The sequence below is a fragment of the Acipenser ruthenus genome, chromosome 3, assembly GCF_902713425.1.
Source record: "Acipenser ruthenus chromosome 3, fAciRut3.2 maternal haplotype, whole genome shotgun sequence".
In the NCBI taxonomy this organism is placed as follows: domain Eukaryota; kingdom Metazoa; phylum Chordata; class Actinopteri; order Acipenseriformes; family Acipenseridae; genus Acipenser; species Acipenser ruthenus.
This window is the reverse complement of record NC_081191.1, coordinates 61,032,729-61,048,310: the sequence shown is the minus strand read 5'-3', so window position 1 is coordinate 61,048,310 and position 15,582 is coordinate 61,032,729. Positions and strand designations below refer to the sequence as shown.

The 15,582-nt window shown below is 36.7% G+C and overlaps 1 protein-coding gene across 3 annotated transcripts in view; it reads left to right on the top strand.

Annotated features, from left to right (window-relative positions):
• LOC117435492 (transmembrane protein 108-like) overlaps window positions 1-15,582 on the top strand; it is a 137,633-nt gene that overhangs the window by 31,122 nt on the left and 90,929 nt on the right. The window lies entirely within an intron of this gene.

The following is a 15,582-nucleotide window of genomic DNA, read 5'->3' as shown; positions in this document are numbered from 1 at the left end:
ACAAGCTGTCTTTTTGTGACAACATGTACTTCCAGGAGCGTTCACAGTAGCCTTTTTTATTCTGGAATCAGGTTCTACAGGATGACACTTTGCACTATCCGACATTGTCACACTATTAATTGTACTGTAACTGCAATAATATTACCCACAGCCAATTCAAGTGACTTAAACAAAGTCAAAAACAGAAAGAATTCCATACATCGCTGCTAAGGGATCATTTGTATGTTGTGGCTCTAAGGATCTCTTTAGCAGATAAGCTGAAATGGCTGTAAGTCCAGTAAAACAAATATACCATTTAACATCATTAAAGGGGCTGTTGAACAATCAAATCTGCTTTTGGGTGTTGCTTGCAAGATTTTCTGGGAAATTGTTTCTAAGACTAGCCTAGCAAAAGGAAAATTGGAATTTATTTAATTGTTTAGCTTTTTGATTTTTGTAAACTGTCTGTTTTGTATCATACCCACTTAGTCTGATCATCACCACTAAAACGATAAAAACAATTGAGTATTTAATGAGACATATATAACACATTCTAATTGAATTGCTTAAAATCCATATAAACAGCACAGGAATAGATTAAAACCCATGCTGTAGGGGATGTTACCCAGGTTTTCTTTTCAAGACCTAGGGGATTGCTGACACAACACACTTTCTCTGAACTGAACAGAATTCTGATTTAAAAAGCCCCTGTAGGCTTGCCTCAGTAAAACAGATGACATTGGAAAATTAGATGGAAAAAACAACTACAAAGAAAATCAAAGCTTACTGGACCATCTGCTTCAGACAGAAACATAAAAACAGAGGGTGGGGGTGGGGGGTAAGTAAGTTATTTTCTCTTATTTTCCTATTTACAGGGTTAATAATATAATGAAACAAAAAGTAACAATATTGCTGTTTGTATGTATTCGATTATAGTGTTTAAACGGATTTAGAATGAGAAATGGGCACTTATAAAAAAATAATGACGTGTCAAACCACAATTGACTGTATTTCTAACAGGGACTGTCACCCTGTCACAATATGTATGCATCTTTAACAAAACCTCCATTTCGAGCAATTTTCCTCTTTACGCTTATGTAATGCTTAGCCTTTTGGTCGCTGTTTGAACATTGAAATTATTATATGTTACTACCCACCAGCACGGCCTACACCTCGGAATTCATTTTGAAGGGCATAACTTGCAGAGTGGTGGTACTTACTGCATCAATAAATATCTGCTGTAATAATGATAGCTCTGTTAAACCGGAGCCTGGTTTGGACTAGACTGAAAAGCTTACAACAAATGAATACAGAAGAGAGGAGCAAAGTTAGAAAAGGGAATTTCAGTTAGGAATTACCATTATGAAAGTCAGTCTCCTAAGCAGAGAGCCAATGATTTTAAAGATGGCTGGTTGCCAGTTTGAACAGGTAACAGATCATTTCTAAATGTTCTGTTTGACTTTGGGTTACTGCCTTGTCATCCCTTAGGACAGACAGGCTGAATTTAACCCATCCATAGTTTGTGTTATTGTCCCTGTGTACTGAAGAGTAGACACATTTTAGGATAAAACAGTGTTCATTTGACAATAATCACAGATGCATGGAAAGCAATAGTGTAGCTGATCAAAAAACAAAACTACCATCTCTGTTTGCTGTCACCATTGGTCTTTTTCTCCTCTGTCTCTTTTGCAGCGGCATCTCCCTTCTGGCATTGATAGAGGGCTTATAGTAGACACTCAGTTGGCAGTTTCCTCCATATTCATTATCATTCATATTGATGTTTCAGAACTCGGGTAGGAGTGCCAGTGTGAAAGAAGCTAATCGTTGAAGGCTTTTTTAAAATAATGAGTGTTTTGACCTTTTCTTAATGTCAGGATTTCTTGCCACCTTGTAATTAGAAAGTATATTTTTCTGTTGTCGAGTCTAAACAAGAATTCAAAATCTAATGATTAGACTATTTTTTGCCAATTGAAAAAAATGCTTGATATATAACATAATATATAACAATTTAAAAACTGTGTGTTCAGAAAATTGTCTACTACTTAAACTTTTTGAACAGCAGGTGAACCATAGAAGTTACAGTATAAATTGTGCATTGCGTTCAATCAACTAAAAAACTTCCTGCTGGTGTTCTTAACCATGGCATGATAGCTGCCCTATGGAGAGATTAAGCTCTATCATTAGAGCTATTAGGACTGCCATCAATTGACATATGGTAGTTTAATGTAAGAGGGCAAGGGCCAGCTAGAGACTGCTGGCAGAGGTAGAAAGGAAAGAATAAGAACTGTGAGGAAAAAGCTGCAAAGTGGGACATTTCAAAAGCAGGTACACTCTTCCTGGAACATTTGCTGGAATTGTTTGCAGACGTTGTATAAACTGCAACAGTCCTGAGCCTCTGTTTAGTTTTGCCAATGCAAATTTGGGGTGACCAGCATAGTAACCTGCAGCTTATGCCTTATTGTGGTATTATATAGTTGGTCTGTCTATTATTATAAAGGTAGATATCATTGGTAATGCACATTCTGTCTATATGTAACAACATGAATTTCTGTAAAGTTCATATTATATAGTGTAAAAGAAAATCCTCAAAGCCTGCTAGATTTGAACATCTTTTTTTTTCACAAGTGGCATTTGGAGAATAATCATGAATGTCCATTGAGAGACAACTTACTTTGTAACTATTGCATGGGAAGATTCAATTCAATACAGCGGTGCTGTATGATCCAAATTATTTCCTTGTTTTATTGTACTTTTCAATCAAACTTTCTGACACAGAGGGACATGCACTGAACACAATGTTTAACAGGGCACTACAGTTCATCTCTAAGAGGTTCTTCTGATGAGAAATACTTAATACATAATCATAGTAAACAAACAAACAAACAAACAAACAAACAAACAAACAAACAAACAAGCAAGCAAACAATTTTATTGAAAAAGGGGTTGAATTCATCAATCTATACCACACCAGGACAAGCCACAGCTGGGTTTTTATACAGCATTTTACAGCTCTGTGGCCGAGCTGTTGTTGAGTAGCGTGTGTATGGTGACGTCACGGAACAGGAAGTAACAGAAACCAAACAATCGATGGTGGTGGATGAAACTGCAGTGCTACGACGCTCAGTGTGTTCATTAAATAATAAAACAAAAACAAAAGATTTAAACAAAAAGAAACGCTACAAAACAAAAAGGTGTGTTGGCCAAACAAATAAGGTTTAGCAGTTGTTTCGCTTCTACTCTTCTCTCTCTCTCTCAAAACCCGTCTCGCCTCTGACACTCTCCGTGAGGGTAGAGAGCTGCAGGTTTATATACAGTGACCATCTCCCGATTAGCAACAATTAATCAATGAATTAACTCGGGAGATGGTCACCTTCGCACGAGCTTAATAAGGATACGTGACTGTCAGCTAGTTAAATAAATCACTAGCTGATCAGTCACGCATCCTCATAAGGTTTTAAAAAAACAAAACAATAACAAATAAGCTGCGCTTTGCCGTAATAAGCATAAATCATAATATAAAATAAATAAAAACGTGCGGGACACTCCGCCACAAGCTCTTATTGCCTCAACTGCCTATCCATGGTTTCCATCAGATTACTAAATTAATTGGTTACTTCAGAGTGCTGTAAAATGCTTACAAATAGAAAGATGTGGTTTACTACTTTACAAACCCCAAGAAACCACCAGAAAGTGATTGAACATGTTAATAAAATTCATCAATATGTATTCCAATAGTTCTACAATTCAGCTTTATGAGCTCTCATCATTATAGCTAATGAATGCATCTAATGTCATACACCTCGACCACTATAACACAAAAGTATCTTAGTGGTAGTAGCTAACAAAATAATTTAATACATTGTGGCAGACCCAAGGTTAGGGTGATTGATGGGAAGTATAGGAGGGTGGAGATTTTAAGGGGATTGAGTCCAGCCACAAAATGGCTGACCCAAAATTGACTACAATCCACAAAATGGCCGCTCGCAGGGACTGCACTACCCAGAAGCCTTAGCAGGATGGCAGGGTGTGGGCAACGCACCAGTTAGGAGCACATGAGTGTGATTCACCTATTTAAAAAGAGGCTAACGTTCAGCTCAGGATGGAGAGTGTGGAGTTGGCATGGAGTGAGGTAGGTAGGTAGGAGAGCTGTGTAAATAGATTGAGAAAACTATTGATTTGCCGTGTATGACTCTGGACTGTTTCGAGAACACTATTGCCAGTACTGACCCACCTTTGTATGAGAACCTGAACTTTGTACCAGACTTTTGCTTTGTCCCAACGACCCTGTGTATTGAACACAGAGGCATAAATATACAGGTACTATCCTATTTTACCTCCATTACTGTCTCCAAACAAGGGTCTTGATTTGTGTACAAGTTTTACTCAGATAGGTACAGTGCCGAGAAAAAGTTTGTGAACCCCAATGATAATTATGGAAATTCCATAATTTTACCATGATAGCCTTCTTGAATCAAAACCTTGAATCAAAAGTATTTTCTTAAATATCCAATAGGGTTTATATTAACCAATTCCATGTCTTTTGAAACAAAATGATGTATGAATTAGACAAACAATGAGTAATTAAGATTCAGGGTATGTGAAAAAGTAAGTGAACCCCTGGTTTTATCAGCTCAATTAAGGGGATAATTAGAATCAGGTGTTTAAATAATTAGGTAGATCTTCAGGGATGAGTTTGGGAGTCCCCACCCTATATAAATATCAGAATCTTTGTGAGTTTGGTCTTCACCATACAGGTGTGGGGAAACATATCATGCCACGATGTTGGGGTGCCACCAGTTACTGAATCTAAAGGTTCACATACTTTTTCACACATGGATATTGAATGTTGAATCATTTGTGGATGAATAAATGTTGAAAAAGTATCATGTTGTTGTGTCATTTGTTTAATCAGGTTATATTTATCTATTATTAGGACTTAGATTAAGCTCTAATAACATTTTAGATTTGAAATATGTGAAAATCCTAAGGGGTTCACAAACTTTTTCTCTGCACTGTACTACTCTGTCACAACATCTTACCTGTATTGCACTTCCATTCACTAAATAGATTAGAAATGTGCAGTCTTTAAAGAAAAAATAAAACATGACATCCGATACTACATTAGGTTGAAGAACGTTTGCATTTTTTTTATGCCTTTCTCCCAGGAAATCGAGTACACTGCACCCCATACGTCACTTAACCTCAGCAGTTTCTTCTTGGTCAAAGTATTTTACTAGAAGAAAGCATGACAGTCAAATGAGGAAGCAGTTGGAACGTTAAGTCCAAGAAAGACGGCCCTGAAGTGGTGGGGATCACCACACTTTCACTCAAGACTATGTCTAACCTTTTGTAATATCATATTCCTACTGTATTATGTTTTACAATGAAAATGCTTGGTTGGTAAAACATAGGTTTCTTTTAAACCTACACATTTGAGACCTGTATAGTGATTGGATGGGCATGGTGTGGAAAATATGTTAATTATTATTTGTTTTAGCTAGAATCACTTTAACCACTTCAACTCCAGATGTAAAAATGAAACCCCTTCCCAGGTACCAAATTTTGAAAATAATAATAATGTTTTCAAACCTGTAATTGCTATAAAATGTTAACACATGATGAATAAAACACAAATAAATGTTTTTCATTAACCCTTTATGCCCTTGTATACTATGTACCCATATTCAATATAGAGATAAAAACAGGTTTTCTTTTGGTTTGTTTTTTTGAACAATGAAAACAAAAACGCTGCTAATAACAATAATAATCAGTAAACAGTAATTATCAAATAAAACTCAAACAACATAAAAACGTGTGCCATTATCAGCTTGCTCTGTGCCATTTATTGAAATACAACAGAACTCGGGGTTGCCTTCGCAACCACTGCACATTTTTGTTGTGTCTTTTCATTTGTTTTCATTTTCGTAGCAGACCCTATACCTTTTTTACGGTCTCTGCTTCCCTTGTGTTGGAGGGATCGTCACAAATGCGTGTACACAGCTACTTTGCACAGGCATTGTGATGGATCTGGCTGCCGCATTGCCTGTACCCAGTGCTGTGTTTTGATAGTATTTCATCACAGCACTGCCATTTCAAACCAAACAGCTTCCCATTTGCAGCTGGCTTACCTGTAAAGTAGCTGCATGCTCTTCTGTTTGTACAGTTTGTACTGTTCTTGGCTCCGCATCCTCTTCATCATCATCGCTGAGTGATAAGTCAGCATCACTGTCGCTGATATCGAAATCCTCCGAACCAACTTCACTCCCGTTGCTCATTATAGAAAGACCACGTACGTTGCCATGTTTAGCTTTCGCTAAAAACTATATAAACTACAACTAAACAAGTAAAACTAATAATAAAACATTCCACACTACTAGCACTGCCTTAGAGAATGAAACCTGAAACGCTAGACTGAGAAACCGATCATAGAATAGAATGGGAAACTTGACGTACGCAGGTACGGCATGGTACTGTAAGTAAGTTTTCATTTGACGTAAGTGCGTACGTCATGGTGTTGAAGTGGTTAAATACTTAATAATCACTTAAAAATACCTAATAGTAAACCACAACATTCTGTGCACTGTTAACACCCCCACCATCACATATACAGTATGCACTGTTTTTTTTTATGTTGTGACTTTTTAAACCAGTCGACACTTTTATATTCTGTAAATCAGTATTGCCCAGAGGCACAAATCTAATAAATATGTCTGTAGTTAATGGGATGAGCTGAAAAAACAATGCAGTAAATCTGTGCACCTCATAGCCTGTCTTTTAAAGATAATCCTGCCATTAAACAGCTGGCATGGGAGGATATACACTAGAGGACAATACTTGAAGCTGTCTGAATCATCCCTGTGACGCAACAGGATTGTAATTATTCTTAGCAGTAAAACGTCTGTAGGATGACTTGATGACTTATTCAGTGGAACAAATAACCCAACAAGCCTTGACATTCAGCTCTGTTTGAAAAGCTTACCATTAAACTAAGGAATACTGTGCACAATTATTAGACTTCATAATTGCACAAATTGCTGTAATTGTTGTCTTTTTCTATGTGTGAGTCATCAAGTAAAAAAGGTCCAGTGGTTAAAGAAAAGGGATTGTAACCAGAAGGTTCCCGGTTCAAACCCCAGCTCAGCCACTGACGCATTGTGTGACCCAGAGCAAGTCACTTAACCTCCTTGTGCTCTGTCTTTTGGGTGAGACGCTGTTGTAAGTGACTCTGCAGCTGATGCAAAGTTTACACACCCTAGTTTCTGTAAGTCGCCTTGAATAAAGGCATCTGCTAAATAAACAAATAATAAAAACATTGTGGGGTCCATTTTAATGATCTTAGCAGCAGCACATCTAAATACTGTTGATGTTTAACTCTGTTTTAATAACGCTGGTGTTCCAACCTCGTGGTCTGTTTCATAATTATATTTACAACATCTGAATATAATTTGGTGGACATTAAGCCTGCAAATAACCCTTTTTCCCTAATCCAAGGTACTGTAGCACTTTGATTATGTTTATGCAGCAGTGTGGAGTAAGGGTTAGGGCTCTGACAGCAGTCTGGAGTAGTGGTTAGGGCTCTGGACTCTTGACCGGAGGATGGTGGGTCCAATCCCAGGTGGGGGACACTGCTGCTGTATCCTTGAGCAAGGTACTTTATCTAGATTGCTCCAGTAAAAACCCAACTGTATAAATGGGTAATTGTATATAAAAATAATGTGATATATTGTAACAATTGTAAGTCGCCCTGGATAAGGGCGTCTGCTAAGAAGTAAATAATAATATGTCATGAAGGTAATGATTGGTCTATTATGCTCAAGGTTGTTTCAGCCAACTGGAGCACAGATTCATTATGCATCAACGGCACATATAAATGCATACACTCAACCATGCAGTTATGCTGCTAAACGTAATTATAGCTATGCAGTTTGAATTAAAAGCATTACAGTTGAATTAGACACAATTTATGTGCCATGGCTCAGTTGAAACACAGCAGATCTCGATTTTGTTTGTAAAGTTCCATACCCGGTGTGGCGGTGCCTCCTTCAACTTTAGTGCACCCCTGTATAAGGACTCGCCAGTCGTTGCTGTGCCCACAACATCTGTCCTTTCGAAAACTGCCCAGATAGAAGGACCTGTGAACTTTAATATCTAAAGCACTGCATTTAAGAAATGGAACTTCCTTACAAGAGGATGATCTTCTGGATCTAAGAGCAGCAGCGATGGTTCATTTAAAAAAAAAAAAAAAATCAGATTTATATTGATTGCTGCAATATTAAAAGTAATTAAGACGATTTACATACAAGTATGCATTAGCCTCGTATAAATGTATATAAATAGTTTTCAAACAGCTGACATCTTTTGAAATGAATGGTAGTATACATGATTAAACTATTTAAATTAATTCTGGATCTGTATAAAACATTTCCAGAAATGGGTTTTCAGTCCCAATTTTTTTTATAAAAACGATGAGTCTCCCATGGTTCCATTTAGTAACAGTAGGGTTCAAAACAGCATTTCTATAAGCTGCTGCCAATTTGTGGAAGCTACGAAAAGTGCTAGAGAAAGTTCGGGAAAATGTTGCTAGCAGCAGTCTTTAAAAAGCTTTAGTACTGTGGTTCATGATACCCACACTGCAGAAGGATAAAAAAAAGAAAGGTCAAGGCTTTTCTAATTAAAATCAAATGCCCTGAAGTGTATTATTTGATATAAGTATCATGCTATCAATTACATTTGCTCACATGGATCTTTGTTACAATCCTGGTTACTCGAGGGAACATGAAGTATGTGATAGCATACGATGTCATACCACTCAACCCACAGGCAAATTGGTAATGTAAGAAATAAATTATTGGCTATTACCTTTCTTTAACCATTCAAAAAAATCTTAGTTTAAGTTTTGAAATCCATACAGATATAAAATATGTCAGATATAAAATGGAGGCAAAACCAAGTGAGAATAAGAAAAACAAGATTTATAGTTGGGGACTAATTTAGGAAATATTAGATGACATAGCTGATGATGAGAAGGCTTCTTAGGAAAAGACACTGGGATATACTGGGACTAGTATATACTTAAGCCTGCTTAAGTTCACAACTTATTTTAAATATTTGTGGACTGACACTGTAGGTAGAAAAATACAAACCCAATATATTCTTCTGTTGTTCATGTTCATACATATGTACTGTAGATCTAAAATATATTCCTTTAATATACAGTCATTTTTTCTCACTAAAAATAATTATATAGAAATTCAACCAATGAATGATGGGAACTCCGAAAACAAGATTTATACCAAACACAGAAGAATTCAAGATAAACTTGTTTTATAAGAGCAGTAAGATTTATATGCAAGATAATAAAAAACATTTGTTGACATAATCCTCACAAAGTCATTTGAAAAAAAAAATCTAATTATTTGGTAATTTGGTTTAAATTTAACAGGTATTATTTCATACAATCAAATAAATAGGTACTGCCTTTCTTAAAAAAAAAAAAAAAAGATATGTTTAAGACTGATATACTATGAACCAGCTGATGGTATTAAACAAAGCTAATAACCCAAAGAGTGAAATCCATTTTTTGGGCTGATTAGGAAAAAACTAATTATGCTAACCGAATAAGTCACATAAATTGGCTGCTTACTGTACTTCAAGTTGATTATAACTGTCCTAAGCCTGAATGGCAAGTTCCTGTGCTAATCCAAGTATTGTAGTGCTAGTCTATACAAAGCAATGACAGATACAGCTGTGTAAGGCAGCTGAATTCTTTAAATTCAGCCAATAGGAGGAAAGTGTGCCTTGACTTGAGAGGACAGGTAATCCATCACATTTCCTCTCACGCTGAGCAAACTATTTCTTGCGTTCTCATGAGAACAGAAAGCTGTTTGTTCAAGTCAACCTCTGGATGATGGATGACACTGACAGTGTTTGGTTTTATGATAACTGTGTCTCACAGATGGGCAAATGATAAGGGGAAATTCAAATGTCATCCTGTCCTTTACTCATTTGAGATCCTGCCCTTGATTTGAATTTCAGCTGGTACTAGCAAGCCACACTAGTTGAAAAATGTTTCCTGCTTTTTTAAGTACCTTGACCAATCTACTATGGATCATATGCTATAACTTTAAAACATTGTGTGAAGGTATCAAAGCAATTAATAATTGTGAACCAGGGAATATTAATGGCCAGCTACTCATTGCCAAAATGGGTTGTAGTTATACAGTTCTGGCTTAAAGTAAAGTACTAAGAACCAATATATCCTGGGTTTGAATGCAAGTAAAACTGCTTTAGTTCTTTTTGTGAAGTGAACAGTAAAAACTGACAAAAAAAACCACTAACAACCAATGAGAATATGTTGTTTACCATGGTCTCCATGCTGAGCTACCCCTTACTTTTTGATTCATGCAGGATGCTTAGGAACAACATGATGCTGAGTGTAACAGATATCTGATAAAGGCAGCATACCATCCTTTAATCAGCATCAAGGGACTCTTACAGAAGTTGAATTCTCTTTCATGTTTAGTGTCTTGCTTCCATTCCCTACACGACATGCAAAAAACATGTCAGCATATCTTCAAAATGAACCTCTTTAAACCACCCAGCTTTTGGCGTAGGAATCCAATGCATAAATCAAAAGAATTAGAGTATCAGAATCTGCTAAAATATACATTTTGATATGTTACTAGCGTGAACAGTATGCATGCTGGTGATTAGACTGTTTGGTTTTCATTAGGCACAGTACAATTCAATGAATCGCTACATTTCACACTTCAGAATCTCCTGCCTGTCTGTAATACAAAAGTGACACTAGAATTGATATTATATCATGCTGGATCATGTTACTCCAAGAAAATGTATCTCTCTTTCATTGGCTGTTTTGAAAATGTGAGTAATTTTTTTTTTTTTTCCTAATAAGAGTTTAAATTTAATAATACCTGATCCTGATAAAAAAAAGCCTTGGGTTAGTAAAAACCTTACTAGAGGAAGTGTATCACTATTATTGTGCTTAATAAAAAAAAGCTTTAGATTTATCTTTCATAGAAACAAACATCCAAAAAGTAATAAAAACAGCATGCGCATTGCATATTGTCAGCTATCAATTGACATAAATATTTAGAGCTTTCCAGAGGTGTCAGTTTTCAAGCCAGCCGGGAGCCAAGTAAGACTTATTAACACTCATCCTTCAGCACATGTTCGCATTTTGTTGCTCTGTAATACTTTCCTGTGTGTAATTCATACACATTAGGTAGCTTTAACCACATAATTGCAATAGAAGTGTCAGCACATTACGTTACTGATTATTGATCTTGGTAACAAATCATAAGAAAACTTGCTAAAGATGGTCTTCAGGGAAATATATGATCATCGAAATAAAGAAGTGCTACTCTAAAATAGAGATTTGCCTGTTTATCTCCAGGTTTAATCTACCATGAACGGCTCCTTTTAAAGCTAATCTAGCAGTCAGAAACCAGTGTTTATAGATCCTTAATATGGTTGAACTCTGAACATGAAATTATTAATCCAAAGTATTTGTATGATTTCCTTGGTTTTTAGAATTCGAAAGGTAGTTAGTTTCCATGACTCATTTTTAATGTCAGTTGAAATGAAATGGCTTCATGTTTCCCAGATGTTTGCGGCCCAAGGGTAATATGTTTGTGTATATTAATAGAATAGTGGCTGGTTCAGTGTGTATTACCAGGGAGTAATACCATCCGAGGTTCTGCGGACAGTGGAACCTCGAGTGCGAAGCTCTGCTTGTCCCCACAACCTAGAGATGGTATTACCTCTGTTTATACAAACTGAATCAGCTATTATTCTTTGTAAAATATGGATCAGAGTCTGAAAAATATGTTTCTTACGTTTTGTGATATTCAAGGTAGTCGTTCCCTTCACTGTCTTTACCTGAACTATGTCCCCCCAATGCAGCTGGTGCTGTTCACTTGTGCATGAGGCGAAATGCAGCCTTATATTAAAAAAGCATGTGGAGCAGAGCTGTTGGAGAGTGGAACCGAGTGTGTCACTGGTGTATAGCAAATTAACTTCTTCATCTGACAGTGGCTCTGCTTGCCTAGGTCTGTTCCCCATGCCAAGCTTTCAGAGATACTTTTGTTCAGCCTGTGCCTGTCTGTGCTGCACAGGACTCCTCTAATGGTGCTGGTCTTGTATTCAGAGTCATATTGTTTTTTTAATTGAAAGATGAAGTCTGCTATAATACTGTCAAGCTGTGTGGTGGGTATGGTTTCTGTTGCCTGTGACTCGCCAATGTTTGACAGGTAGGACTGCAGTAGATGAACGTCGAAGATTGTTTTCTTTATGGTGTTCGGAATCTCTTGCTTTTGGGCAAACATCCAGTCTTTCTTCGGTAGTGCTGTTTTCCTTTGAGAGAGCCATTACTTCATGTTGTTGGTTTTACTTGAGCGGGGAGTCGGCTTTTGGGTCTGGGTAGCGGTTAAACTGAAAGCCAGCTCCGCTGTGCACGAGCCACATGTTCTGAATTGTTTAAATCAGGGGTCGGCAACGTGTCCGGCAAGAGTTATCTGTGTCCGTGGCAGTGAATATGTCTAACACACACACATGCATGGAATTGTCTAGAACTTCCCATTTGTTTGTTCGTGGCCAAGTGGTTTATTTTTTTTTTTAAATGTCCGTCACCACTCAACATGGTGCCAACCCCTGGTTTAAATGATAGTATTATCTGCTTGCAAAAATAGTATTATCACTTTACATTCAGGGGTATTACAATTTGTTTTTTGTGTGACGCACAGTAGTATTATTTAGGTATCTCTCTCTCTCTCTCTCTCTCTCTCTCTCTCTCTTTCTATATATATATATATATATATATATATATATATATATATATATATATATATATACAGTGCCTTGCATAAGTATTCACCCCCCTTGGACTTTTCCACATTTTGTAGTGTTACAACCTGGAATTAAAATGGATTTAATTAGGATTTTTTTGTCACTGATCTACACACAATAGTCCATAATGTCAAAGTGGGGAAAAAAATCTACATATTTTTCAAAATTATTTACAAATAAAAAACTGAAAAGTCTTGATTGCATAAGTATTCACCCCCTTTGCTGTGACAACCCTAAATAAGATCTGGTGCAACCAATTGCCTTCAGAAGTCACATAATTAGTTGAATGGAGTCCACCTGTTTGCAATTAAAGTGTCACATGATCTCAGATTAAATACACCTGTTTCTGGAAGGCCCCAGAGTTCGTTAGAGAGCATATCTAAACAAACAGCATCATGAAGACCAAGGAGCTATCAAAACAAGTCTGGGATAAAGTTCTGGAGAAGCATCAATCAGGGTTGGGTTATAAAAAAATATCCCAAACTTTGAACATCCCCCGGAGCACTGTTAAATCCATTATTAAAAAATGGAAAGAATATGGCACAACCACGACTCTGCCTAGAGAAGGCCGTCCACCAAAACTCAGTGACCAGGTAAGGAGGGCATTAGTCAGAGAAGCTACCAAGAGGCCAATGGTAACTCTGAAGGAGCTGGAGAGATCCAGAGCTGAGATGGGAGAAACCGTCCATGGGACAACTGTAACCTGGACACTCCACAAAGCTGTGCTTTATGGAAGAGTGGCGAGAAGAAAGCCATTGCTGAAAAAAACCCATATCAAATCCTGTTTGGATTTTGCCAAAAGGCATGTGGGAGACACAGCAAACATGTGGAAAAAGGTTCTCTGGTCTGATGAGACCAAAATTGAACTTATTGGCCTTAGCGCAAAACACTATGTGTGGCGCAAAGCCAACACTGCTCATCACCCTGAGAACACCATCCCCATGGTGAAGCATGGTGGTGGCAGCATCATGTTATGGGGATGCTTTTCATCGGCAGGGACTGGGAAATTGGTCAGGATTGAGGGCAAGATGGATTGAGCCAAATACAGGGAAATTCTAGAGGAAAACCTGTTTCAGTCTGCAAGAGACCTGGGACTGGGGCGGAGGTTCACCTTCCAGCATGACAATGACCCTAAACACACAGCCAAAGCTACACTGGAGTGGTTTAAAAACAAGAACCTGAATGTCTTAGAATGGCCCAGTCAAAGCCCAGACCTCAATCCGATTGAGAATCTGTGGCAACACTTGAAAATTGCTGTTCACCAACGGTCCCCATCCAACTTGACAGAGCTTGAGCAATTTTGCCAAGAAGAATGGGCAAAAATTGCAGGATCCAGATGTGCAAAGCTGGTAGAGACTTACCCAAAAAGACTCACAGCTGTAATTGCTGCCAAAGGTGCTTCTACCAAGTATTGACTCATGGGGGTGAATACTTATGCAATCAACAAATGTCTTTTTTTTTGTTTAATTAACTTTTGTGTCACAATAAAAAATATTTTGCACCTTCAGAGTGTTAAGTATGTTGTGTAAATCAAATGGTAAAAATCCCAATTAAATCCATTTTAATTCCAGGTTGTAACACTACAAAATGTGGAAAAGTCCAAGGGGGGTGGATACTTATGCAAGGCACTGTATATACAGATTATATATATATATATATATATATATATATATATATATATATATATATATATATATATATATATATATATATATATATATATATATATATATATATATATAATTAATTTCTTAGCAGACACCCTTATCCAGGGCGACTTACAGTCGAAAACAAAAATACATTTCAGGAATCACAGTACAAGTAATAATACAATTAAGAGCAAGATAAATACAATGACTTTGGTTCTAGCAAGTACAAGCATGACAAAATACTATTCAATAACGGAGCAGATAACAGTGTCAGTGATAGTTACATCAGGATATAATTAAATACAAAATACTACAGATTAAATAACACTTGACAGATTACAGTACTCTAAAGTACAGGATTAGATGCAGTAAAATAGGGGGCAGATAAGAGCAAATAAAGCGCATTAAAGGAAGAGTTATAAGTGTCCAGAGGGAAAAAAAGAGGAGTTCTACAGGTGCTGTCTGAAGAGGTGAGTCTTGAGGAGGCGCCGAAAGGTGGTCAGTGGTCTGTAGGAAGGTCATTCCACCACTATAGATTTATATATATATATATATATATATATATATATATATATATATATATATATATAATGTACAGTTGTAGTCAAAAGTTGAGATACCCCAATGGAAATGTTAATTTCTAGAAATTTCTCGAAAACAAATAATTATTGGAAAAATCTTTTGTAGTAAAAGTTTTGCTTTTGTGGATGAGGAAAAAAAAAGTTATAAGAAATAGATGTCTCTAACTATTTATTTGAGCAATTTATTTGCAAAACTCCAAAAATGCTAATTCAAAAGTATTCATATCCTGACAAGGAAAATGAAATTAATAGCTAGTTGAGGCACCTTTAGCAATAATAACCTCTTTTAAATGATTAGGATATTTGTCAATGAGCTTTTGGCATTATTCTTTAGTGATTTTTTACCATTCTTCAACATAAAATTGTTCCACTTCATTCAAATTCCAAGGACTTCTCTTGTGCACAGCCTTCTTCAACTCATACCAAAGATTCTCAATCGGATTTAGATCAGGACTTTGACTAGGCCATTCCAGAACCTTGATCTTATTCTTCTTTAACCATTCCGA